Raw genomic sequence first — 26,688 nt, forward strand, 5'->3', positions numbered from 1 at the left:
CCTTTGTAACCATCACCATAATTAAGACATAAACATTTCCTTCAACCTAAACTATTCCCTTGTACTCTGATGGAGTCAACCACTCAGCCCCAGGAATCCACCGATTTACTTTCTGTCACTATAGATTGTCTTTTTCTGTTCTAGGATTTCATAATAATGAAATAATGGATATGTATTATGAATAATTTTTCCTTATCTGTGACTTGTCTATTCATGTTTTCAAAAATGAAATTTTCAGGGCATAAGATTTAAAATTTGTGAAATCAAAATGATCAAATTTTTCCTTTATGACTTGTGCTTTCTGTTTTGTTTTGTTTTTGTTTCATCTTGTTTTTGAGAGAGTCTTGCTCTATTGCCCAGGCTAGAGTGCAGTTGTGTAATCCCGCCTCACTGCCACCTCTGCCTCCTGGGTTCAAGCGATTCTCCTGCCTCAGCCTCCTGAGTAGCTGGGAGTACAGGCACGCACCACTATGCCCGGCTAATTTTTGTATTTTTAGTAGAGATGATTTCACCATGTTGGCTAGGCTGGTCTTGAACTCCTGGCGTCAAGTGATCCGCCCGCCTCGGCCTCCCAAAGTGCTGGGATGACAGGCATGAGCCACAGCGGCCGGCCGGTTTGTGGCTTTTGTATCCTCGTTAAGCAATTTTTGGCTGGGCGTGGTGGCTCACGCCTGTAATCCCAGCACTTTGGGAGGCGGAGGTGGGCCACTCACTTGAGCACAGGAGTTTGAGACCAGCCTGGGCAAATGGTGAGACTCTGTCTCCATAAAAAATACAAAAATTAGCCAGGCATGGTGGCGCGAGCCTGTACTTCCAGCTATTCCCGTGCTGAGGTGAGAGGATGGCTTGAGCCCGGGAGGTGGAGGATGCAGTGAGCTGTGATTGTGCCACTGCACTCCAGCTTTGGCAACAGAGCGAGATCCTGTCTCAAGGGAAATTAAAACAAAAAACAAAGAAAAAAAAAAAAGAAATTTTTGCTTACTCAAGTTCTCAAAAATTTTCTCCTGGGTTTTCTTTAGAAGTTTTGTGGCTGTAACTTTTATATTTAGGACTACGATCCATTCTGAGTTAATCTTTGCCTATAGGGCAAATAAAGTATCAAAGTTCATTTATTTCCACGTGAATATCCAGTTATTCCAGCACAATTGGATGAAAAGACTATCCTCATTAAATTAATTAATTTGAATTAATTTGGCACCTTTGTGGAAAACTAATTGGTCACATGCATATGAATGTATTCCTAATCAGTTCTGTTCCTTTGCTCTATATATCCTTGTGCCAAAACCACACTCTCTTGATTAGCTCTATAGTTAAGTCTTGAAAGCAGTTGGAAAGAAAGTCTTTCCAACTTTCTTCTCTGAAAAATTTGTTTTGGCTATTCTATGTCCTTTGCATACATATATAAATTTTTAAACCAGCTTGTCAAATTTTGCAAAACAGCTTGTTAGGATATGGATTGGGATGATGCTGAACCTGTAGATCAATTTGGAGAGAACTGACATCTTAAAATTATCAAACCTCTGATCCATTAACATGGTATAGATCTCCATTTATTTTTTGGTCTTCTTTAATCTCTCTTAGCAGTGTTTTGAGGTTTTTAGTATATAGAACTTACACTTATTTTGTTAAACATATCCCTAATATTTCATGTTATTGATATTATTGTGAATGGGACCGTTTTTTTTTTCTGTTTGAGATGGAGTCTCACTCTGTCACCCGGGCTGGAGTGCAGTGGCACGATCTCAGTTCACTGCAACCTCTGCCTCTTGGGTTGAAGAGATTCTCTTGCCTCAGCCTCCCCCAAGTAGCTGGGATTACAGGGATCTACCACCACACCCAGCTAATTTTTGTATTTTTAGTAGAGACAGGGTTTCACCATGTTGGCTAGGCTGGTCTCGAACTCCTGACTTGAGGCGATCTGCCCACTTTGGCCTCCCAAAGTGCTGGGATTACAGGCATGAGCCGCCACGCTGGGCCTGAATGGAAGTGTTTTTAAAATTTCTTTTCTCAGTTGTTTATTGTTGGCATTGATCTTGTATTCTGTGACCTTGTTAAGGTCACTTTTTCATTCAAATACTCTTTTTTTAAATGTACACAATCATGTTGCTTTTCAGTGGAAACAATTTTACTTCTTACTTACCAATCTGTATGCATTTTCTGTCTTTTTATTGACTTATTTCATGGCCGAGTCCTCCAACAAATGTTCAATAGAAGCCCTTTTCCTGATTTTACAGGGAAAGCATTCAGTTTTTAACCATTTTGTGTGACGTTAGCTGTAGGTTTTTTAGTACCCCTTAGCAGGATGAAAAAGTTCCCTTTTGTTCCTAGTTTTCCAAGTTTTCATGGAGAATAGGAGTTGCATTTTGTCAAATACTCTTCATGAATGCATTAGGATGATTGTAATTTTTTTCTTCTATAAATAGGATAAATTATACTGATTCATCTTTTAGAATTTAAGATTTAGACTAACTTTGTGTGACTTAAAAACACTCCACCTTGTCAAGATGTCTTATCCTTTTTTGTTTTTTTTTTTTGAGACGGAATCTCACTCTTTTGCCCAGGCTGGAGTGCAGTGGCGCCAACTGGGCTCACTGCAAGCTCCACCTCCCAGGTTCACGCCATTCTCCTGCCTCATCCTCCCGAGTAGCTGGGACTACAGGCACTCGCCGCCACGCACAGCTAATTTTTTTGTATTTTTAGTAGAGACGGGGTTTCACCGTGTTAGCCAGGATGGTCTTGATCTCCTGACCTCGTGATCCACCCACCTCGGCCTCCCAAAGTGCTGGGATTACAGGCGTGAGCCACTGCGCCCGGCCGTCTTATCCTTTTTATATATTGCTGGATTTAGTTTGCTAATGTATGTTAAGGCTTTTTTGCGTTTATTTTCATTTTCTGCTTTGGTATTGCCTGTATTTAATTTTGATAAGAGAGACAGTAGCCTCATAAAATGAGTTGAGCTGTGTGCCCACTCTCTATTTTATGAAAACGTTTTATGAGATTGGTATTAGCTCTTCATTAAATGTTAGAAATCACCAGAGAAACCATCTGGGCACAGAGGAATTTGTTTATGTTTTGAGGGCATAGGAGGTTAATTATGAATTCAATTTATTTAAAAGATACAGGAATATTCAGATTTTTATATCTCCTTGGGTCTATTTTGGTAATTTGTGTTTTTTAAAAAAATTTTTCAGCCGGGCGCAGTGGCTCACGCCTGTAATCCCAGCACTTTGGGAGGCCGAGGCGGGCGGATCACAAGGTCAGGAGATCGAGACCATCGTGGCTAACACAGTGAAACCCCGTCTCTAGTAAAAATACAAAAAATTAGCCAGGCGTGGTGGCGGGCGCCTGTAGTCCCAGCTACTCGGGAGGCTGAGGCAGGAGAATGGCGTGAACCCAGGAGGCGGAGCTTGCAGTGAGCCGGGATCCGACCACTGCACTCCAGCCTGGGCGACAGAGCAAGACCCCATCTCAAAAAAAAAAAAATTTATCTTTTGTTTAAATTGTCCATTTTTTGTCATAACATTGTTTTATAATATTCGCTTGTTATTCTTTTTTATATGGTTAGTATCTATAGTGATTCCTGATCTTGGTACTTTGTGTTTTTGCCATCTTTTCAAATCAAGTTAGCTACAGATTTATTAATTTTTATGACATTTTAATTCATTTTTCTGTCCATTTTTAAATTTGATTTTTCCTATCCTTTTTCCTTTCTTCTGTTTTTTTTTTTTCAATTTAATTTGCTCTTCTCTTTTTAGCTTTTTAAGTTAGAATCTTAAAACATTGGCTTTAAACCTTTCATCTTTTTGTAAAGTAAACATTTTAAGCTGTAATTTTCCTTGTAAGCACTGTTTTAGCTGATCTCACAAATTTCAATACATTGTGCTTTCATTTCATTTAGTTCAAAATATTTTTAAACTTCATTTGTGATTATTCTTTGACATACGCATTATGCAAAACTGTTTTTTACTTGTAAAATCTTGGGGAAATTTAAGGTATCTTCTTATTATTGATTTCTAATTTAATTTTTAATTCCATTGTGGTCATAGAATGTTTCCGGTATGATTTGGATAACTTTAAAATCTCAAAGTGGGTGTTGTTTTTTTTTTTTTTTTTTTTTTTTTGAGATGGAGTCTCACTCTGTCGCCCAGGCTGGAATGCAATGGCATGATCGCGGCTCACTGCCAGCTTTGCCTCACAGGTTCAAACCGTTCTCCTGCCTCAGCCTCCCAAGTAGCTGGGACTACAGGCATGTGCCACCACACCCAGCTAATTTTTGTATTTTTAGTAGAGATGGGATAACTTTAAAATCTCAAAGTGTTTTTTTTTTTTTGTTTTTGTTTTTTTTTTGAGATGGAATCTTGCTCTGTCACCCAGGCTGGAGTGCCCTGGTGCAATCGCGGCTCACTGCAAGCTCCGCCTCCTGGGTTCCAGCGATTCTCCTGCCTGACCTCAAGCGATTTGCCCACCTTGGCTTCCCAGAGTGCTGGGATTGCAGGCATGAGCCACCACACCTGGCCTAAAATACTAAAGTACTGAGAATTATTCTGTGGCACAAGATACAGCCTATCTTTTATGAACATTCCACGTGCACTTGAAAAGATTATGTTAATACAGTGCTCTATAAATTCAAAATTTGGTAATGGTTCCACACTCTTTAAATTAAATGCAGTTCACAATACATTTAGGTTTAAATGTACCATCTTGCTATTTCTTTTTGTTTCATGTGTTCTTTGTTGCTTTTTCCTTTTTCATGACTTCTTTTGGTATTGATTATTTTTCAAATACTGTATTTACTCTCCTCTATTGGCTTATTTGCAATATCTCTTTGTGTTCTGGGATTTACAGTGTGCACCTTCAAATGTAACAGTCTGATATCAAATGGTATTATACCACGTCGTGGATAAATTGACTACCTTTTAATAGTATATTTCCATTTCCTTACTCCCTTTGTGCTATAGCTGTCATACATGTTTTACTTATACATGTCTTATACATCCCATAAATGCATTGGGTAATATTTTTGTCTTAATCAGTAAACTACCTTTTAAAGAAAGTTAAAAATAATGAAAAACTTTTTATTTTTATTCACATATTTTCCATTCCCAGGACTTACCATTCCTAAATTTCTGCTGTCATTTACTTCAGTCTGATGGCTATAAATTCTTGAATAGAGATAGAGTCTTCCTAGGTTGCCAAGGCTGGTCTTGAACTCCCGGGCTCAAGTAATCCTCCTGCCTTGGCCTCCCAAAGGGCTAGGATTACAGGCAAGAACCCCTGTGCCTGGCCTATAAATTATTTTACTGTTTGTTTATCTGAAAAACTCTTTATTTCACCTTTATTTTTTAAAATTAAAAAATTAATTTGTATTTATTTATTTTGAGACAGAGTCTCACTTTGTCACCCAGTGCAGTGGTGCAATGGCATGATTCGGCTCACTGCAACCTCCACCTCCCGGGTTCAAGTGATTCTCCTGCTTCAGCCTCCCAAGTAGCTGGGATTACAGGTGTCCACCACCATGCCCAGCTAATTTTTGTATTTTTAGTAGAGACAGGGTTTCACCATGCTGGTCAGGCTAGTCTTGAACTCCTGACCTCAGATGATCCACCCACCTTGGCCTCCCAAAGTACTGGGATTACAGGTATGAGCCACCTCATCCAGCCATCACCTTTAAATTTAGAGACTATTTTTGCTGATTAGGAAATTCTCGGTATTTTCTTTTTCTTTAAACTTTTACTTTCGTTTCGGGGTACATGTGCCAGTTTGTTATATAGGTAAATTGAGTCTTGCAGGGATTTAGTGTACAGATTATTTCATTACTCAGGTAATAAGCATAGTATCTGATAGGTAGTTTTCTGATCCTCACCCTCCTCCTGCTCCACTCTCAAATAGGCCCTGGTGTCTGTTGTTCTCTTTCTTGTGTCCATGTGTACTCAATGTTATAAGTGAAAACATGCAGTATTTGGTTTTCTGTTCTGCATTAAATTGCTTAGGATAATGGCCTCCAGCTCTATCCCTGTTGCTGCAAAAGACATGATCACATTCTTTTTTATGAGTGCGTAGTATTCTATGGTGTGTATGTGCCACGTTTTCTTTCTCCAGTCTACCATTGCTGAGTACTTAGGTTCATCCCATGCCTTTACTATTGTGAATAATGCTGTAATGAACATATGTATGCACAGGACTTTATGGTAGACCAATTCATATTCCTTTGGGTATATACCCAGTGGATTGCTGGGTAAAGTGCTTGTTCTGTTCTAAGTTCTTTTTTTTTTTTTTTTTTTTTTTTTTTTTTTTTTTTGAGACGGAGTTTCTCTCTATCGCCCAGGCTGGAGTGCAGTGGCCAGATCTCAGCTCACTACAAGCTCTGCCTCCCGGGTTCACGCCATTCTCCTGCCTCAGCCTCCCAAGTAGCTGGGACTACAGGCGCCCGCCACCTTGCCCGGCTAGTTTTTTTTTTGTACTTTTTAGTAGAGACGGGGTTTCACCATATTAACCAGGATGGTCTCGATCTCCTGACCTCGTGATCCGCCCGTCTCGGCCTCCCAAAGTGCTGGGATTACAGGCTTGAGCCACCGCGCCCGGCCTCTGTTCTAAGTTCTTTGAGTAATCTCCACACTGCTTTCCACAGTGGAAGGATTCCCTTTTCAGTAAATGTTACTGGCATAACTGGCTAGCCAACACGGAAGATTGAAACTGGACCCCTTCCTTTTAACGTAGGCAAAAATCAATTCTAGATGGATTGAAGGCTTAAACATAAAACCTAAAGGGTTTATAGGCGTATAAAAACTCTTGAAGGAAACCAAGAAGACAACCATTCTGGACATAGGTCTTGACAAAGATTTCATGACAAAGATGCCAAAAGCAATGATAACCAAAACAAATATTGACACATGGGACCTAATTCAACTAAAGAGCATCTGCAAAGGAAAAGAAACTAACAAAGTAAACAGATGACTGACAGATGGGAGAAAACATTTGTAAAATATGCACCTATCAAAGGGCTAATATCCGGAATCTATAAGGTGCTTAAATTAACAAGCCAAAAGCAAACAACCCTATAACAAAGTGTGCAAAGGACACGAACAGGCAGTTTTCAAAAGAAGACATATATATGGCCAATAAGCATTTGAAAATATGCTCAGCATCACTAATTGTTAGAGACATGCAAATCAAAACCACAGTGACAATTCTCGGTATTTTTGTTTTTGCTTTCAATTTCAGCACATTAAAAATATTATTCCATTGTCTTTTGGCTTGTATTGTTTCTTAAAAGAAGTTAGTATTACGTCTTCTCTTTGTTCTCCTGATATAATGTTTTTTTCTTCTGGATACTTTAACATTTTTTTCTTTATCATGGTTTACAGCAATTTGATTATAAGATACTTTGGTGTGTACTTTTTGTATTTATCTTTCTTGCAGTAAATTGTGTCATGTGGAGCCGTATTTTAGGCTTTTATCAAATTGCGCAATATTAGCCACTATTTATTCAAATCCTTTTTTCTGTTTAACCTTCCTAACACACACACACACACACACACACACACACAGAGGCACGTGCGTGCACAGAGTCTCTCTCTCTTTTTATCTCGCTTTAGGTATTAGAATCGAACATATGTTAGGTAACTTGATATTGTCCCACCTGCCATCAAGGATTTTAAGATTTTTTTTCAGCCAGCATTCTTTCTCTGCTTCAGTTGTTATTTTTTTCAAACTCACTTATTTTTCTACAATACCCAATGTTATGTTAAGCCCTCAAATAGCTTTTTCACATTAAATATATATTTTTTCAGCGCTACAATTTTATTTGCTTCTTTTTTTAGATTGCATGCCTTCCTTTATTGTTCACAATTTCCTTTAAATCCTTGAAAATATTTCTAATAGCTGCTCGAAAGCCCCTTTCTGCAGATTCCATCACCATTGTTATTTTTCCTTCTGTTTCCATGGACACTGTGGGTGTTGTGTTGTTGAGTTTCTGAATTTTGTTTTTGTCCTTTGAAGAGTTTTGAAGTTTCTTTGCTAGGCATTTGATTAGTAACTTGGGAGTCACTTTGATCCATTTGATGTTTGCTTTTAAGCTTTGTTAGGTCGAGTCTTACAATAGCTGTTATTCTAGAGCTAGTTTGTTCCTGCTACCAGGAAGGTGCAATTCACCTATGGACTCTATTGTACCCACTGGGTGTTCAATGCATTTTCTCACTCAGGATCATCAGAACTTGCCCATTTTCCAGTTCTTTCTTACATCTAGAAATTGTTCGACTTACAACTCTCCACTAACTGCTCTCTGCCTAGCGGCATGGAATTTGTCTTCTTATGCACATCTTAGTTGTCATCTAGGAACTTAAATCCTTACGAAAAATTTCCACCTTTTTATCTGTGTAGCCTTCTCCTCTCCAGTTCTCTGCCCCCCAAAATCTAGCTACCTAAGCTTTCATGAACTCTGATCCCTCAAGTTAGTGAGACCCCTGTGTTCTGTTTGGCTTCCTTTTCCTCTACAGTGATACGGAAACTATCTCCAGGTAGAAAGCTGGGCAGTTGCAGGACACACATAAGTTGTTCCTTTTCTTACATGGATCACAGCCCTGTACTATCTGTTGTCCAATTACAGAAAACACTTAATTTTTACATTTGTTTAGTTTCTAATTGTTAATAGTGGGAAGAAAACTAACTTATTATGAGGTAGTAACTTATTATGTCGGTGCAAATGTAATTGAGGTTTTTGCCATTACTTTCTTTTTTTTCTTTGAGACAGAATCTCTCTCTGTTACCCAGGCTGGAGTGATCTCAGCTCACTGCAACTTTGGCCTCCTGGATTCAAGCAATTTTCTTGCCTCAGCCTTCCAAGTAGCTGGGATTACAGGCACCTGCCACCACTCCCGGGCCATTTTTGCATTTTTAATAGAGACAGGGTCTCACTATGTTGGCCAGGCTGGCCTCGAACTCCTGACCTCTCAAATGATCCACCCTCCTTGGCCTTCCAAAGTGCTGGGATTATAGGCATGAGCCACCTTGCCCTACCGCCATCACTCTCAGTGGTAAAAACTGCAATTACTTTTGCACTAACCTAGTAACATAGAAGCAGAAATTGCTCCTTTTCTTTTTAGTGGGCATGTTCACTGCATTCAGAATTTAGTGGATAGCTATTTTCTTTTAGTGCACCAAAGATGATACCAATGATTGTAAGTTGTACTGGCTTTTATTATGTTTGTTAACAAGTCGTCTGTCAGGTGAATTGTTCCTTTGCAAGGTGTATGTGTGTGTGAAGGAGAAGGGGCCTGGCTGCTTTTAATATTGTGTCTTGGCCGGGTGTGGTGGCTCATGCCTGTAATCCCAGCACTTTGGGAGGCCGAGGCGGGAGGATCATCTGAGGTCAGGAGTTCGAGACCAGCCTGACCAACATGGTGAAACTCCGTTTCTACTATAAATACAAAAAATTAGCCAGACATGGTGGTGCATGCCTGTAATCCCAGCTATGCAGGAGGCTGAGGCAGGAGAATTGCTTGAACCCAGGAGGTGGAGGCTGCAGTGAGCTGAGATCACGCCACTGCACTCCAGCCTGGGCAACAAGAGCGAAACTCCGTCTCAAAAAAAAAAAGAAAAAAAAGAAAAAAAAATTGTTTTTAGGTTTTAGAAATGTAATGATGACTGCTTTCATGTGGATTTCATTGTACATATCCTATTTGGAGTTTATAGGACTTCCTGAATCTGTGGCTTCATGTCTTTATTGGTTTTGGAAAATTCTCAGCCAGCATCTCACCCACCTCACTCTTTCTCCCCTTTCCTTTTCAGACTTGAGTTATATATTTGACGATTCACTTTGCTTTAATTCTCTTATTCTCTTTTCTCCATTCCCACCTTTTTCTTCTCCTCACACATTAGCAGGATATTTTTTACTGACCTATTTGAAGTTCACTAATCTCTTCTACTGTGTCCAGTTTGCTTTAATCACATCTATTGAGTGCATTTTATTTATTTTTTGATGGGTTCCAGAATTACTACTTTATTCTGTGTTAAAAATAAACAAATTTTGGCAGGGTGCGGTGACTCACACCTGTAATCCCCCACTTTGGGAGGCCAAGGCGGGTGGATCACTTGAGGTCAGGAGTTCGAGACCAGCCTGTCCAACATGGTGAAGCCCCAGCTCTACTAAAAATACAAAAAAATTAGCCAGGCGTGGTGGTGGGCACCTGTAACCCCAGCTACTTGGGAGGCTGAGGCAGGAGAATTGCTTGAACCTGGGAGGCAGAGGTTGCAGTGAGCCAAGACCGTGCCACTGGACTCCAGCCTGGGTGACAGAGTTTGATATCGTCTCAAATAAATAAATAATAAATAAAATTTAACTGAATAGAGATCAAATTAAACATTATATATGGGAGAATCAGGACAGAATGTATGTGCGTGGATTGGAGAAACAAGTAAGAGTATTACATCTTCATCCTTCAGTTAGGTGTTTTAATTGGAAAAGAAAATAAATATTTTTAAAAAACCACTTATTTAGAAATATGGATATAACTATCCAAAGAGGTAATGGACTAGTTGAAAGTAGTTATCTTTGGGAAAAAAGAATGGAGGAGGAGGAAAAAGAGAACACCATTTTGCACAATTGACCTTTTAGAACTGTTTGATGTTTATTTTTAAATTCTACTTCTGCATAACAAATTACCATTTGACCTTTAACAATTATGGATCACATTAATAAAAAGTAAAAGTTCAATTATTGAATTAGAAAGAAATTAAGAATAAGTAAATAGACTTTAGCTATTTAGTGGTGAATTTCTTTATCTTGTCATTCATTTTCTTAAACATCTATACAATTGTTTTAATGTCTGTTTTATATAAATCCAGCGTCTGAATTTCCTATGTTTGGTTTTCCTATTGTCTGTTGTTTCTCTTTATTTTTTCTTAATTTGGTTCTTTTTCCGGACATGCCTGTTGATTTTTGATTAAATGCCACATGTTATATTTAAGAAATTATAGTGACTATATATTTGTTCTCTCTCCTCAGAGAGATTTAACTTTTTCATCTGGCAGGCATTTAGGGTACATAAAGATCATTTTTGGCTAATCAATTATTGAGATAATTTAAGGCTGAACTTGATTCTCCAAACGCTTTTGGTTTGCCCTTAATCCTAATGCATGTAGTATTTCAAAAGCTTCAACTGAAACCCTGGGGTGTTTATGAGTGTCCCTCGTCCTAGGGAGGTTATAGACTCCCAATTTCCCAAGAATTCTCCTTCCTGCTGCTTGGTTTCCCCTTCCCCTTCCCCTCCCCTCCCCTCCCCTCCCTTTCCCTCCCCTCCCCTCCTTTCCTTTCCTTTCCTTTCCTTTCCTTTCCTTTCCTTTCCTTTCTCTTTCCTTTCCTTTCCTTTCTCTCTCTCCCTTGCCTTCCCTTCCCTCTTTCTTCTGTCTGTCTTTCTTTTTGTCTTTCTATTTCTTTCCCTTCCCTTCCCTTTTTCCTTGCCTTTTCTTTTCCCTTCCTTCTCTTCTTTCTTTCCCTCCTTCCTCTTTCCTTCCTTTCCTCTTCTCTTCTCTTCTCCTTCCTTCTCTTGCCTTTTTTTTTTTTTTAACTGTTCACCATGTGCAGTTTCAAACACAGGTGAATGAATGCCTTTAAGGGGACAATGGAGCACAATGATGCCTCCACTTTCCAAGGTTTCCTTTTCCTTCTACGCCTGTGATGCTCTGAAGATCTCTAAGATGTTCTTTACTTTTGGCATTAAATAATAGTATCTAATACATATATTATGTAATATTGTATAATATATAATTATAATTATAATATACTATGTATGATATATAATTATATAATATGTATGATATAATTATATGTAACATATATTATGCATGAACATAACAGTACATATAATATATATTATGTAACATGTGCCATTATATATTATATATAATTATGTAATATATAATGTATTATGTATCATATAAGATATTATTTATATATAAATATAAATACCACATAAAATAATTTATATATGAATATATAAATATATGTTCATATATAAATTTATATATCATATAAATATATGCTATTTAAATATTTATATATTTTATAAATATATGCTATATTATATATACTTCTATATATTTTTATATGTAATATTTAACCTCAATTCCATTTTGTTGGCTGGCTAATATACGTTTTGAAAATATTTTCAAAAAAGCAAAAAGTCATTTATATTCCATTTATAAAAAGCCATTTATATAATAAGCATATATAAATAAAAATGTATGAACATTTATATACATAAATAAAAGTATATATTTATATAAATTAAAATAAAAATATAAATATATATTTAAATTTATTTATATAAATAAAATACGTAAACATATATTCATCTATAAATAAATATATATATGTTTATCCCCTCAATACTGGTTCTCCAGAGTTAGTTAACAGAAAGCATTGGAATTACATTTGGTGCACATATGTGTACATGGATCCCATATACAAAGTTTTCTTTTTCAAAAGTGGCACCATACATGTTATTTTGCCATTAAGTTTTTTCACTTTACAACATATTTTTTGACCTCTTTCTAATTTAGTAAATTAAATTTTTCTGGTTATTTATTGCTGCATAACAAAAATTCATCCCAAAACGAAGTTACTTAACACAAAAATGTACGACTGCCTCTTGCGGTTCTGTGGATTGGGAATTCAGAGCGCGCATGGCGGGGGTGGCTTGTCTCTGCCCAGCAGAATCTGTAGCCTCCTCGGGGAAGACGCTCACAGCAGGGCCTTGAATCGCTGTAGACATGCCCGGAACCTCTCTTTTTCTCCCTGTCTCTCTTTTCCTCTCTGAAATCATGCCACTGCACTCAAGCCTGGACAACAGAGTGAAACTCTGTCTCTAAATAAATAAATAAATAAATAAAATTTAAAAATAAAATAAAAATAGACCTTTCTTTATCTTTAGGCTCCTGCAAAGCTGCTGAGTGAGGCACAGTGTCTTTAAGACATGTAGAAGCCCTTTTGGGCATCCCCTTAAATATGTCTGAGGCCTTAACAAAGGATCGTACAGCCCCATTCTTGAGTCCATCTTTCCCAGAAACCAGATTTTGCTGCCCCAGATTTGAAAGGTTTTGCCTGGAGACGCCACAGTGAGAAACAGTAGTTCTTTCTAACCCAGCAGAGAAACAGTAATCCTTTCTAACTCAGCGAACTCTGGTTCCTTGCTATTCCATCTCAGTTCTACTAAAAAACTGGAATAGCTTCTTCTTCAATTAACCTGTCTCTGCTTACCTTTTCTCATAGGCATCTGGAAAAATCCAGCTGGCATTTTCTATTTTTCCACTTGAAAATCACCCTAGTCAGATCCATGAGGTCCTTAGGTATCCTTGCATTGGTTATATTGATTTTTTTTTTTTTTGAGACAGAATCTTGCTCTGTCACCCATGCTGGAGTGCAGTGGCTGATCGCAGCTCACTGCAACCTCTGCCTCCCGGGTTCAGGCAATTCTCCTGACTCAGCCTTCCGAGTAGCTGGGATTACAGGCATGCACCACCACGCTTGGCTAATTTTTTGTATTTATGGTAGAAACGGAGTTTCACCATGTTGGCCAGGCTAGTCTGAAACTCCTGACCTCAAGTGATTCACTCGTGTCGGCCTCCCAAAGTGCTGGGATTACAGGTGTGAACCACCACACCCAGCCAACCATTGACAGGTAGCAGTTTTGCTAACTGTTCTCCTGGTACGTGACTCAGGGGTTCTTTTCTCCAGCTTCCAATAAGCACTTTCTGTGCCCTTCATGTTTCCTCCAAGAGTTTTCCAAAGGTCCTTGCAACTCTCATTAATACTCTTTGGAGGAAATTATAGCTTCTTCCCGTTGCTCAATCCTAAAGCCAGTATTTTAAGTTTTTGTTACAGCAGCACACTCCTTCCAGACACCAAATGTTGTTCTGGTTACCGATTACTGCAAAGCAAACCACTGCAAGGTTTGTGGCAAACCCCTAGCCACACAGGAGAGAATGTGTGTTGTAAAGAATTTAGTGAGTCCTGGATTCCGTACTTTGATGGAAGACCTGAACAATTTTACCCTCCAACATATATTTCTCGAATGATTTTTTTTTTCTACTTCTACCTATTTCTATTCAGAGTGCAATGAATCTTTTCATCACCCTCTACCCTTGGGTGTCTTGGGCACTTGAAGTAGATGTATTTATCGATGGTAAAATGAAAGAAGATAAGGGAAGGGGATATTTACGAGAGGATTATCACTGGTAAGGTAGCACTTGTCTCAGTGTCTGATTTGTGTAACTCTGAATCCCAAAGCTAGAGGCAGGTGGTAGAAGGAAGTTGAAATTGACTCCTCGCTGTTTCCTGGAGGGCTGTACTATTCTAGGTTAGAGAGAGAACTTATGCTAAATCCAGCTACAAATGCACGATAAGGAGAAGTCCTTCCTGTTCATTTTGTTTCATGTTGAGTTTAGCCTCCATCCCGGTAATTGGTAAAAGATTTTATTTGGTATTTTCATAGGAAGGAGCTGACACATTTTGACCACATATATTGAATAAAAGTTGGAGCAAAAGTGCCAGGGCCTGTAAACCTGCAACCACCTTAACATGGAAGTCTCAAAATGGTCATAGCTGGGGAGGACCAAGAAACTGCAGAAGTCTGCCATCCAGCTTCTCTAGTTCTTTGTGTTTCTGATTTTTTTTTTTTTTTTGAGACAAAGTCTTGCTCTTTCACCAAGCTGGAGTGCAGTGGTGTGACCACAGTTCACTGTAATCTTGAACTCCTGGGCTCAGGGGATCTTCTGCCTTAGCCTCCTGAGTAGCTAGGACTACAGGCATATGCCATCACACCTGGCTACTTTTGCAAATCATTTTTTGTAGAGATGGCGTCTCCCTGTGTTGCCCAGGCTGGTCTCAAACTCCCAACCTCAAGTAATCCTCCCACCTGGACCTTCCAAAGTATCTGTATTACCAGTGTGAGCTACTGCCTAGCCTTCTCTAGTTCTGAGGCTTGCTGAACTTAGTGTCCTAAGGCAAGAGATCCTTGATTTTTTTTCCTCCCAAAGTAAGGTCTTTGTTATGTGTTTGGGTTGACTATTCACTTGTAACAACTGCCAACATTTATTGAAAGCTTACTCTATGCCTGGAGCCAGGTAAACTGAGCGAACTGCTATTCACATAATCACATTTAATTTTCTCAACAACCTTGTGGAATAGATACTCTAATTATCCCCATTTTATAGATGAGGGTGATGAGATTTAGAGAGAATAAACAACTTGCCCAAATTTACACAGGCAGCAAGGGAGGGCAGAATGAGAGCTTTGGCCAGACGTTTCCGACTCTGGTTATGTGGGAGGCCCCCACATTTTACCAGGAACTTCATGTGTGTATCTACACTTACCAAGGCATTTGTTTGTCTGTTTTTTTTTTTTTTCTTTTTTTCGCTTTTTGAGACTGAGTCTTGCTCTGTTGCCCAGACTGGAGTGCAATGGTGCGATCTCGGCTCTCTGCAACCTCTGCCTCCCAGGTTCAAGCGATTCTCATGCCTCAGCCTCCAGGCACCCATCACCATGCCTGGCTAATTTTTGTATTTTTAGTAGAGATGGGGTTTCACCATGTTGGCCAGGCTGGTCTCGAACTCCTGACCTCAAGTGATCCACCCGCCTCGGCCTCCCAAAGTGCTGGGATTACAGGCTTCAGCCACCGTGCTTTGCCCTACCAAGGCATTTTGGTGACCTGGTTGCCATCTAGAAAGTGACAAAATAATTGCTTACAGAGGCAACAGATTGTTAGATGATGCAGCATTCATCCAAACTAAGGGATCAAAGGGAAGGATCTTATGGAGACCCTGTCAACTCTATTCATCTGCCTGTGACCCATTGTGGAAACTCTTGTAGTATAATACCTTCTGTATTAATTCGTTTTCACATTGCTGATAAAGACATACTTGAGACTGGGCAATTTACAAAAGAAAGAAATTTAATGGACTTACATTTCCACATGGCTGGGGAGGCCTCATAATCATGGTGGAAAGCCAAAGGCACAGGCACATCTCACATGGCGGAGACAAGAGACAGAGTGAGAGAGCCAAGTGAAAGGGGTTTCCCCTTATAAAACCATCAGATCTCGCGAGACTTATTCACTACCACCAAAACAGTATGGGAGAAACCGCCTCCATGATTCAATTATCTCCCACTAGGTCCCTCCCACGACACGTGGGAATTACGGGAATAAAATTGAAGATGTGATTTGGGAGGGGACACAGAGCCAAACCATATCACCTTCTATGCACATCTCTGAACTAGGTATATGAAACTCAGCCAGTGGCTCAAGCATGTCATAACAGGGGCTGCTCACCCGGCACAGTGAGATCAGCTGTCCACATCAAGGTTTTGCAGCAGTAGAAAGGGAGGCATTTACTTGTAGGGCACCAACCAAGAGGAATCAGGCAGCTTATGCTTAAGTCCCAACCACCCAGTTGGCTTACAGGGAAGGATTTTTAAAGGTGGGAGGCAGAGGCTACAGGCAAAGCCATAAATCAATCCATGAAAGCTCGACATTTGGTTTGACTTAAAAAAGCAGACGTCTGGGAGCAGAGGCCCACATGGGCTCACACTGGGACTAGTAATCCCAATAATTTGGAAGGTGGGGGTGGAAGGATTACTTGAGGCCAGGAGTTTGAGACCAGCCTGGGCAACATAGGGAGATCCTATCTCTACAGATGTCATAGGTGAGTTCAAAGGTTTTCTGATTTGTGATTAGTTAAGGAGGTAAAGCTTTATCTAAAAATATGGGGTGTGCAGAAAAGAATGTTCATTCTGGCCCGTAGGTGTGGCTTCCTCCAGAGCCTTCAGGAAGAAATTTAGAACAAGAACCACAGTTAGAGTTTAGTCCTCAGTTCCCTCTTATTCGAGGTCTATGTGCTAGTTGATCAGTTTAATGGGGCTCCAGGTTTCTGAAAAACAACTCAAGGACATACACTAAGATGTTATGTTTAGATTCTATAGGGAATGATATGGTTTGACTGTTCCTTTTTGCCGCCCCCAAGGTTGTGCCAACAAAGAAGGAACAACAAACCTGGCTGAAGCAGGCTAGTCCTTCCTTATAGCACTCTCCTTTCCTGGGTCCCCAGTTTCTTGTCCCCTCTTGGTGGCAGAAAGACTGCTTACCAGCTCAGATGCCTCCAATTCCCAGAACCAGAGAAAAGATACATGTGAAAATTCTCATACCAGTCAGCAACAAAAGCAGGCAGTGATTCTCTAAGCCTCTCATCCAAACAGCTTAGCAGTCACTTCTCCTTGACTTGTAAAAAATCTCATTTTGTAGCTCCCATAACTCCCATGTGTCATGGGAGGGATCCGGTGGGAGGTAATTGAATCATGGGTGCAAGTGTCCCCCATACTGTTCTCGTGATAGTGAATAAGTCTCATGAGATCTGATGGTTTTATCAATGGGAGTTCCCCTGCACAAGCTCTCTTGCTTGCTGCCATGTAAGATGTGCCTTTGCTTCATCCTTTACCTTCTGCCATGATTGTGAGGTCTCCCCAGCCATGTGGAACTGTGAGTCCATTAAACCTTTTTCCTTTGTAAATTAACCAGTCTTAGGTATGTCTTTATTAGCAGCACGAGAACAGACTGATACAGGGAACAAAAACATTTCCTGACTCTAACTTCCTTGGCTATTGTTTTAAGCTAAAATTACCTTCTTGCTTATCAAGTTGCTGGTTTACTTCTCAGGGCTAGCTAGGTGCCTGGAGTTTCTTTGAAGGAACTCAAGATTTTTCTGTGTTTTCATGCTGGGGTAGGGGAGGGGTACCCAGCAAGTCCCTGAGAATGGTGCCTGTTACATCTCAGTTCTAAGATTGCTAGGGAGCATATGATACAGCAATCCCACTGCTGAGTATATACCCCCAAAAGAAGAAATTAGTATATCGAAGAGGTATCTGCATTCTGATGTTTGTTGCAGCACTGTTTACAATAGTTAAGATTTGGAAGCAACCCAGGTGTCCATCAACAGATGGATAAAGAAAATGTGGGACATGTACACAATGGAGCACTATTCAGCCATACAAAAGAATGAGATCCAGTCATTTGTAACTACACGGATGGAAGTGGAGATCATTATGTTAAGTAAAATAAGCCAGGCACAGAAAGACAGACATCACATGTTTTCACTTATTTATGGGATCTAAAAATCAAAACAATTGAGCTCATGGACAGAGAATCTATGAATGATTACCAGAGGTTGGGAAGGGTAGGGGGGCTGGGTGGGGGTTGAGAGGGTTGGGTACGTAGGGATGGTTAATGGGTTAAAAAAAAGAAAGAATGAATAAGACCTGTTATTCGGTAGCACAACATGGTGACTATAGTCAATAACTTGTATATTTTATGATAACTTAAAGAGTGTAATTGGATTGTTTGTAACTCAAAGGATAAATGAGGGAATAGTACCCTGGTCCCCATGATGAGCTTATTTCACATTGCATGCCTGTATCAAAACCTCTCATGTACCCCATAAATATGTACACCTACCATGTACCTAAAAGAATAACAAATAAAAACATATTTTGAAAAGATTACTAGGGAAGTAGGGTCCATACAAGACAGTAATAATATAGGTTAGCAAATGCTAAATGCCAAAGGCGTGGCACCCACAAGTGCTTCAGGGACTCTGAAACCATGCCCAGGCGACACACACACACACACACACACACACACACACACACACACACACACATATACACACACACGACCCTGATTGTGCTGCTGGCTAGCAGAGAGAAAAAAAAAAAAAATGCCCAAACTTCCCTGACAGTTGAACCAAACAGTGGAGAGGTGACTGCTGAGCTGTTTGGATGAGAGGCTTGGAGCAGCATTGCCTGCTTTTGTTCCTGATTGGTGTGAGGATTTGCACATGTATCTTTTCTCTGGTTCTGGGAATTGGAGGCATCTGAGCTGGTGAGCAGTCTTTCTGCCACCAAGAGGGGACAAGAAACTGGGGACCCGAGAAAGGAGGGTGCTGTAAGGAAGGACTAGCCTGCTTCAGCCAGGTTTGTTGTTCCTTCTTTATTGGCACAACCTTGGGGACAGCAAAAAGGAACTGGGAAGCATCTAATCTGTCTACGGGACAGTCTGAGCCCCACCTTGGTGCTTTGATTCTTCTTTTTCTTGCCAAGACAAACCTTGGTTGCACTGTGTATTCTGTCAGCTCCTGGGAGGCAGACAGGTGGGGACTAGGAAAGGTGACTGCTGACTCCAAGCAAATGCGTTGCCCTTGAGACCCGGGGCAGGGGAGAGAGGGGTCTGTCTGGGCAGAGACTCAGCAGAGGTCAGCGCATGGGCAGGTTGCAGGCAGTCTGCGAATTTGTAGCTCACACCTGTGCCCAAGCGCCCTCTCCCTCCCATCGGATCCGTCCTATGACCTTGGAAGAAGTGGGGGCCACGCCACATGTTCTCAGGCCCTGGAGGAGTGGGATCCCAGGTGGGTGGGCGATGCCCCGCGGCAGCCGTGCCTCCCTGGATGTCGCCACGGGCGGTCACGCGGAATGCTGGCCCCCGCAGTTTCAGCCATCGGCCCCTCCACCTCGGCGCCCCGCCTTCTCCCTGGGCTCAGGTGTAATCGTGGCCCTAGGGTGTGTGCACCTGGGATGAAGTAGTGAAGGCGGCGGGCGCTAGGGTGAGTTGTCCTGTTCCGAGGAGCAGCAGTTTGCCAGAGTTAACGTGGGCAGCCTCTTTGGGAAGGGAAGGAAGGAGCACCGTCTGCCAAGCGCCTGCTCGCCCCCCGCGTGTCTGCCTGTGTGTGCCGTGCATGTGCGTGCGTGTGTGTGTGTGTGCGCGCGAGTGTGAGTGCGCGCGCGCCGAGGCGTTCCTCAGGTTGCGCTGCCTAGAAACCGAGGGAGCCATTGGAGAGGCGGAGGGTGGGGGTGGGGGCTCCCCGACCCTCGGAGGAGCCGGGGCGCAGGCGGCCAAGGCGAGCCCAGAAGCCCGGCTCCTGAACGCGGGAGCCGGCAGAGCGTGGACTGTGCTGCTGGCCGCCGCAAGGCCCCGGGGGACCCGCAGGGGAGGAGCTGGGGAGGAGGCCGGAGCTGCATGGAGTTTCTAGGGCGCGCAACTCCGGCGGGGCCTCGGCCACTGGGCTCCGGGGCGCAGCGAGGCAGCCGCGCACATGGGCTGAACCCGCGCGGCCAGCGGGAGCGGGAGGGGTAGAAGAGCGCGCGGTGCAGGGGGTGCGGGGCACACGTCCCCAGACGGGAGCAGAGGACAAGGACAGGGAGGCACGCGCCCAGATCGCGCTCCGAGTCGACGAGGGGGCTCGTGCCGGTCTCGGCGCGCGCGTGGGGAGCGGCCCGGGGGCGCCGAGGGAGCCGGCGGCAGCGAGGATGCCGGCGCGGGGACGCGGCTGCCGGCTGGGGGTGTGAGCGAGAGGCTAAGCGCTGCCCGCTCGGCGCCTCCATTCCGCGCCGCCCCCTCCCTGCGGGCCTCGGAGGAAGCCCCCCGCGCGGTGCGGAGGCGCCTCGGCTGCCGGGCTGCGGGGCCCCGGCCCAGCGAGAGGTGAGTGCAGCCGCCGGCTCCCCAGCTCACCCGCGCGCTCCCTCTCTTCTCCTCTTCCCTCGGTCCTCGCCCCTCTCCAGGATGTCCAAACCCCCGGGCTGTCGCGAGCCCCCGTGTTCGGAGTGGGCGGGCGATTGGCAGACAACGCCTCCCGTACCTGTTGGCTCCGGCACTGGGGCACCCACCCGGCGGGCTGGGGGCTGCCCCGGCCACCTTGCCCTCCGTGGAGCTGGCTCTGGCTGCCTGCCTGGGGGCGTGGGGCTAGGGAAGGGCCGCGGCGCACTCTGCTGTCCCGGCACTGTGCGGGCTGGAGGCTGGGAACCGCTCCTGTAGCCCCCAGGCGCCAGTGGCCACCAGGCAGCGCGCCCGCGGCCGAAGGCTCCCGGGCGGTGGGGAGGGAGGGCAGGGGACTCGGAGCCGCACCGCAGCCCAGGTGGGAACGCCCGGCGGCAACCAGGTCTCTTCGGGAAGCCGGAGTCATGGCGATCGGGGGAGACGGGAGGCAGGGTTCTCTCTACGTCCGGCCCCCAGCGCTGACTGCTTGCCTTCCTGGACGCACGCTCCTCGCCGCCACCTACCCCGAGTCTGGGGGCGCCGGGGTGCAAGGGGTAACCAGAGAGGCCTCTGCAGTCCGGCTGGTACCTAGTCCCTGAGCTCCAAGCAGCTGGATGGGTCTGGCGCCCAGGCAGGGGCGGGCTCCGTCTTCCCCGGACAGTCTGGGTTTACCCGGGTTCCCAGTCTCTCCGGACTAGCGCAGCGCGGAGTGAACTTCCCGAGACTTGGTCCGAGGGCTCCTAGGCAGCAGCAGGTAGTTCTGGGCCGCCCTCGGGGAGAGGGCGAGCGGGGGACACCCCATCCCGACGGGCTGGGGATACAGAGCGTGCACCGAGGGGATCAGTTTGCGTCCTAGCCTTGGGCCACGTGCGCCCGGGCCACCACCCCACCATGGTTTCCCACTGCTCTTTTTTCTTGGACAAGGCTTGTGTGAGGAAGGCGCCTTTCTTCCATTTGGGTCGAAGCCCTTAGCTCCCGGGTGAAGCGGTGCCTGCAGTTCCCTGAGTGCCAAGACTGGGGCGCCAGCCATCCCCAGGCCCTGAGCCGGTTTTCTGCAAAAAAAGGAGTTTCTTGGGCTCAGGGAATAGCAGCTTAGCGCCGGCTGTGTGTGGCTGGGAAGTCTGTTTAGTGGTGATAATAACTACATTCTAGAGTGACCCACAGTAGCCTCTGCGACAGAGTTGGGATGACCTTCCCAGAAAGAATGGGTAGATTTCTGCGCTGCGTGTTCAGACACACGCGACATTTGTGCACATAGGAGAACTCATGAGCTCCTAGGATTTTCAGGTTCTGCTTCTTTAACTGCTGACTTTTGCTCAAAAAGGGAAATTATTTTTCAATTCGGGCATCAAAGCTTTGGAAAGGAATTTAAAGCCATTTGGTGTGAAATTGTCTTGAGGCTAGAACAGGACGTGTTTTTCCTAGGAGCCTGATTCCAGCTCTCCTCCTTGGCTTGTTCGTGGTTTTATTTCATTTTTGTGGGGTGGGAGGAGGTGTTAGAAGAAGAAGAATGTGGAGTCTTGATTTTTATCTGCTACCTGTACTGATGTCCAGGTGTCACCTCAGACCTCTCAGCCTTGTGGTTCTGTCACCACGCCCAGTTTAGGATTCATTCCTGGGCTCCAGGAACTGCATAACTTTGCTAGTTCCTCAGGCAATCAGTGGGGTCTTCTACCAAAGCCCCAAGGATGCCCTGCGCTGTGTTTCCAGAGCAGCCTGCCCTGGTGGAAGACCAGTGGAGTGGCTCTGTTTTTTGACTTCACTGCAGACGTGTGGGTTTTTCATGGCAATAGCTGCATGGAGCTGTTTACTGAGAAGCTGTTCTACGACAGTGAAGTTGGTTACTGGGTGTATCCAAGTGGAGTAATGAAAACAAAACTCTTTGGAAATCCAATCCTCATGATATTTTATTGGAGGAGAGCTAAATCCTCTTAGAATTGTTCACCAAGATGTCACCTTTCCCTGAACTCTGAAAGCAACTATTGCCAGTAATCAGGCCTTCGGCTAGGGTGCAGGATAAGGGCTTTTTGGCAAGAAAATAATTTAATTCAGCTGGTTCTGTTGAGAAAGGGATGGGCAAGACTTGACCGACACATGTGATGCCCTTTCCTCTGTAAGGGGAGGGGGGTACAGGGTGGGGGGTGGATGAGAACCGATCACTTTTGAATTTTACATTTATCTCCCCAGTGGGTAGCTTCAGATCCCTCCATAAATATTGGGCAGGGCAAGGATCTCATTTATACATTTCTTTTTCATAGCAACTGGCCTTGGGAGGGTCACCAGCCAAGGTGGGGGTATCTGTGGCAGGCCCTTCCTCCTGTTGTGGTGTGTGCAGTGGTGTCTTTTACCACATTCTTATACTGACAGCCTATGCAGTGCTCGCTGGTTGTCAGAAGGGGGCACTAGTTCTCATTACGAGAGAAATTCCGATTGATAGAACTTTGGACGTTTAAAGCCTTCGGAGACCCTCTTAATTCAGATTTCTGAGACCCTACTTGTGTGCCAGACCCTTTCACACCTTTGAGCTCATGTCATCCTCATTTTTCCTGTTTGGAAACTGCTGCGAAGGGAATTGAAATCACTTTTCCTGGGGCTGTGAAGCTTGCAGGTCAGAAGCAGCGTTACGGTTTGAGGCTAACAGGCCGGGATTCGATCCTATGTGTGTGGCACTTTCCACACTGCTTCCTTAGGATAGGAAAAGTATTTTGGGAATCTTTGACCTGCAGTAATTTGTTTAGAGTCAGACACAGAGTGGGTGCCCTGTCTATGTTCGTTGAATGAATCTAGGTTGGCATCTCATTCCTCATTCCTGGTAAGGAAACTAAGGCACAGGAGGAGCTGTGTCTTGTGCAGTTGGTTTGGGGAGGAAGGAGAATCCCACAGCAAAGCCCTTCCCTTGTCACGTGTGCCTGTACTGGTTTGATGATTGATGATAAGCTTTTTTTTTTTTTTGCATATTCCCTTTCTGTACTCATGTTGGTATAGGCTGAGTGGCACCTTAGCCCTTCACTTGGGGCTTCAGCTGGTGTAGTCAGAGTGTCTGAAATGTCCTTTCACGATTGAGAACCATTAGGCAGTGCAACCAGCAACAGCCTCTGATGCTTGTTAAAACAGTGTGAGTTCTGACTCCTGAGCTATGAAACCATCCTTCAAGATTAGCAGAGCATTGGCAGATTTCTCAGAACGCTCAATTTGAGGATAATTCCAAATGTGGTTCGGAAGGAGAAAAAGGAAAACACCATTGTTGCATCCAACCTAGGGTTTTTCAATGTGAATTATGTTTTTAATCATTTAACATTCAACAAGCATTTATTCAGTGCCTAGTATGTGGTACAGATAGACGAAGATGACACAGTGCCTGTCATCAAAAAATTCACAGATTAGTGGGGAGGGCAGACCATGTGTTAGGGTTGCACATTTGTGAGCAGAGGTGGATGGTAGCTAGGCAAGGGTGGAGGTGATGTCTGAGCTGAGTTTACAGGATGATTAGGACGTGGTTAGCTTTTCATGGGTATTCTGGTGCAGAGGAAAGTGTGGGAAAGGACGAGATATTAGAACACATGTAGAGAATATGAGGAAGCAGCTGGTAGTTTGGAGTTCTTGGTGCTTAAAGATTGAGACAGGGAGGTACAAAAGAAATGACCAGATGATAGATGGGGGCCTTTGGTCAGGACCAGGGACTCAGCATTTCTCCATTAGGGTGGCATGGTCACTTTTGGCTGGAGACTTCGTGGTGAATGAATTTGGCACTGAGAAGACCAGAAACATGGATACCAGGGAGGAAGCTGGCTCTGAAAGCCAGGCAAGGCTGATGAGGCCATGGTGGGGAGGATGGAGAAGATGGGATGGATTCAGCAAACAGGAGAATTGTCAGCTAGGATCCTTGGGTTGCAAGCAACAGAAACTAAGTCTGGCTAACAACGTCAACAAAGATTGCCTCAGAAATATTGATGGAAACTCACAGGATTAAGAGCATCCCTAAAGAATCAGGCACGGAATAGACAGGAATTAGGCAGTGCAGGGGATCTCGGTGGCAGGAATTGACTTATGGTCTCTTCCAGCAGATGCTATGGAAGTAAATGTCCAATTAGCTGGACCAAATTGAGGACCAGCTAAAACAAGGCTGGGGGGCAAGCAGCTCTCCATAAGACACACCCACACATGCACTATGTCAGTTTACCATTGCCATGGCAGCAACTGGAAGTTATTACCCCTTTCCATGGCAATGACCCAACCACCCAGAAGTTACCACCCTATTTCTAGAAATTTCTGCATAAACTGTCCTTAATTTGGATATGACTAAAACTGGGTATAAATATGACTGCAGCACTGGGGTGCTACCCTGCACATACTGCCTAGGGAATAGCCCTGCTGTACAAGGAGTATCTGCTGCTGCTGTACACTGCTACTTCAATAAAAGTTGCTGTCTCCCATTGACAATAGCAAAGACATGGAATCATCCTACATGCCCATCAATGATAGATTGGCTAAAGAAAATGTGATACATATACACCATGGAATACTATGCAGCCATAAAAAGGAATGAGATCATGGCCTTTTCAGGGACATGGATGGAGCTGGAGGCCATTATCCTTAGCAAACGCAGGAACTGAAAATCAAATACCACATGTTCTCACTTATAAGTGAAAGGTAAGTGATGAGAACATATGGACACATGGGGACACACACACGCACACACACAAACACACACTGGGGCCTGTTAGAGGGTGGAGGGTGTGAGGAGGGAGAGCATCAGGAAGAATAGCTGATGGATTCTAGGCTTAATACCTGGGTGATGGGATGATCTGTGCAGAAAATGACCATGGTACATACACATTTACCTATGTAACAAACCTGCACATGTACCCCTGAACTTAAGATAAAAGTTGGAAAAAAAAAAAGGTAAAAGTTGGGAAAAAAAATGAATAAGTAAATAAATAAATAGATATTCTGTGACTATTAGAAAAAAAAAGTTGCTGTCTCACACCCCTGGCTTGCCCTTGAATTCTTTCCTGGGCAAAGCCAAGAACCCTCCCAGGCTAAGCCCCAATTCTGGGCTCACCTGCCCTCCATTATTGTTATTATATCATTCTGCTGCATTCAGGATGCTCAGAGGACATATCCGATTGGCATAGTTTTGGGTTCCTATATCTAGGGGTAGGTTTCTGAGAAGTCACTGAGATTGGGACAGATTGTTTTCTTTTCTTTCTTTCTTTTTCTTTCTTTTTGATGGAGCCTCACTCTGTTGCCCAGGCTGCAGTACAGTGGTGCGATCTTGGCTCACTGCAACCTCTGCCTCCCGAGTAGCTGGGATTATGGGCTCCTGCCACCATGCCCGGCTAATTTTTGTATTTTTAGTAGAGATGGGGTTTCACCATTTGGCCAGGCTGGTCTCGAACTCCTGACTTCAGGTAATCTACCTGCCTCGGCCTCCCAAAGTGCTGGGATTACAGGCGTGAGCCACTGCGCCCGGCCAGGAGAGAGTGTTTTCTGAAAGGAAACTGGAATGATTCTGCTAAAAGACAGTGATGTTGAGCTTGTCTTCCATAAGAGGGAAAATTGGCAGGACTTACTAATTGCTAGGGAAGTGGGAGAAAGGGAAGGTGTCACCACTGGGTTTCTGGTTTAGGTAACAGGGTAGAGAAGCAGAACTGAAGTCTGAACAAGACTAAATAACTGGTTTGCTTTCCCACTGGCAGGGCTGTGGGCAGCTCTCCATGACCAGGTTATCGGAGAGGGTGACAATCTATTTTAACAAGCCTCATTAAGGGACTGTGCTGCTGTGAATAAGACCTATTTAAGTAGGTTACTTTATCTCACGCACCACAAATCTGGATTCTTTGAAAATGCTTTCATTCGTCCAACCAGTATGTATTGAGCATCTCTGGTTCAGGTACTGGGGAAAATGATGAATTCGTCAGACAGAGATGGTACCCTTATAGTCTAGTGGTGTAAGACACAATAAAAAATACAGAAATAAAATTGGAGGATATAATTGAGACAGATGCAAGGGCTACTTCAGATTGGATGGCCAACAAAGGTCTCTCTCTTTTTTTTTATTTTTTGAGATAGTCTTGCTTTGTTGCCCAGGCTGGAGTGCAGTGGTGCAATCTTG

The 26,688-nt window shown here is 43.6% G+C and overlaps 1 protein-coding gene across 5 annotated transcripts in view; it reads left to right on the forward strand.

The window, feature by feature from the left end:
- CALN1 (calneuron 1) overlaps positions 1-26,688 on the forward strand; it is a 662,369-nt gene that overhangs the window by 93,961 nt on the left and 541,720 nt on the right. The window contains exon 1 of one of the 5 annotated variants that reach the window (XM_031665452.1): positions 18,367-19,018. The exons of 2 other annotated variants lie outside the window; for them this stretch is intronic. The gene's annotated coding sequence lies outside the window, so the exon portion shown is untranslated. Of the gene's footprint in view, positions 1-18,366; positions 19,019-19,077; positions 19,645-19,685; positions 20,520-26,688 lie in introns of those variants that run through there. 2 more of the 5 variants (XM_031665453.1, XM_031665449.1) reach the window with 2 other exon arrangements.

Source organism: Papio anubis, chromosome 4, assembly GCF_008728515.1.
Source record: "Papio anubis isolate 15944 chromosome 4, Panubis1.0, whole genome shotgun sequence".
NCBI classification, from domain to species: domain Eukaryota; kingdom Metazoa; phylum Chordata; class Mammalia; order Primates; family Cercopithecidae; genus Papio; species Papio anubis.